This window comes from Formica exsecta, unplaced genomic scaffold (genome assembly GCF_003651465.1).
Source record: "Formica exsecta isolate Colony F162 unplaced genomic scaffold, ASM365146v1 scaffold816, whole genome shotgun sequence".
NCBI lineage: Eukaryota > Metazoa > Arthropoda > Insecta > Hymenoptera > Formicidae > Formica > Formica exsecta.
In genome coordinates this window covers 7185-8647 of record NW_021853588.1, presented here as the reverse complement: position 1 = coordinate 8647, position 1463 = coordinate 7185, and the positions used below count along the sequence as shown (strand labels likewise).

Genomic DNA, 1463 nt, shown 5'->3' with positions numbered 1-1463 from the left:
AAAACAGCCTTTTTTACCGGTGTTAGTAGCTTCCTCGGGGATCGGTTTGGCAATCTATTTTTACTTCTTTCCAGCAATACAGCTCTATTCATCAATTCGTGCACTCCCCAAAGTGCTCGGCTCAATTGCCTAACAAATAAAGAAGGTCTTCTTAACTTCTTTATTTCCTTCCATGTTGTATACGGTATTGAGATACCGTATCTCAAATGCATCATTTTAATTTAAAAAAAGGAATTAAAATTTTTGTTATTTTAGAAAATTTAATAATTTAAATGATTATCGTTATTGAATTATAAATACAAGTTCAAAGTAGTTCTAATAATTTTTGAGTTATATTTAATAAGTAATATATTTCTTATATTTAAATTTTAAGTTCTTAAAACTAAAAAATGAGTCTTAAAAAATTGTTTTTTCTAAAACCTCGATGTACAAAAACAGAAGCTAGTAGATGTTATGAGGAAGTGCGCGACAAGGTAAAAATGTTGAGTCCATGAGTGCGGGAAATCCACACCGCTCCATTCTCGCGACAACACACTAGAAATGTCTTAAATTTAAACATTTTTACATTTAAACTTACAGTTGTTCCGTTTACTTCGTCGTCCCAAGCAGTCATATTTTCTTTATCCGTTAATCCATTATATTGATCGGAATCGTAATCCAAGTCACTTCCTTTATTCTTTTTTTTCCTTGATCTTTCTTAGATTTTTTAGTTTTCTTTGCTTTTTTTGCTTTATTTGTTTTCTTACTCTTTTTTATGAGTCTTATTGTTTTCTGCTTGCATACAAAGGTCATCTTCTTGCAATGGAGATTGCTCATACATTAGTTGAAAAGTAGTATATTCACTGGAAATAGTATCTTGTAAAGGAACAGTAACAGTTTCACTTCTCATTTTTTTTGGAGTACTGGTTATGGATGATGCCGGACGCTTTAGTTCTGTAAAAATACATTGTCAAACATTGATAAAAATTAAGTACATAAAAAACAATTTTTTTCGAAGTTAATGTTTTTTTTACCTCCAGGAAATAATTGTTTTTCTGTTTTCAATATATGAAGTTCCTCTTTAAAAACGAATATGTCACTTTTCAAATTGTTGTTCTCTAATTGTAGTTTTTTGTTTTCATCTTTTAAACATTGAATTTCGCTTTCTAGAACAAAATTTGGTCTAGAAGCTGGAATTTCAAATAGTTTTTCACGGGTTTTTTCAAATGCTATACTATCTATATTAAAGTTTCCAATTTCTCATTAATGATTATATCTTCATCGTCCATTTTGGATGTTTCCTTATCTACAGCAGATGGAATTTTCGAAAAGTTATGATTTCTTTCAAATATTATAGCGTTACGATTTAAAGTTTCCAATTTCTCATTAATAATTATATCTTCATTGTCCATTTTGCATGTTTTCTTATCTACAGTAGATGGAATTTTCAAAAATTTGTTATGATTTCTTTCAAATATTATAGC

At 28.9% G+C, this 1463-nt stretch overlaps 1 pseudogene; it reads right to left on the bottom strand.

The window, feature by feature from the left end:
* Window positions 1–357: 357 nt before the first annotated feature.
* LOC115244382 lies at window positions 358–1456 on the bottom strand (annotated as a pseudogene).
* Window positions 1457–1463: the final 7 nt, after the last annotated feature.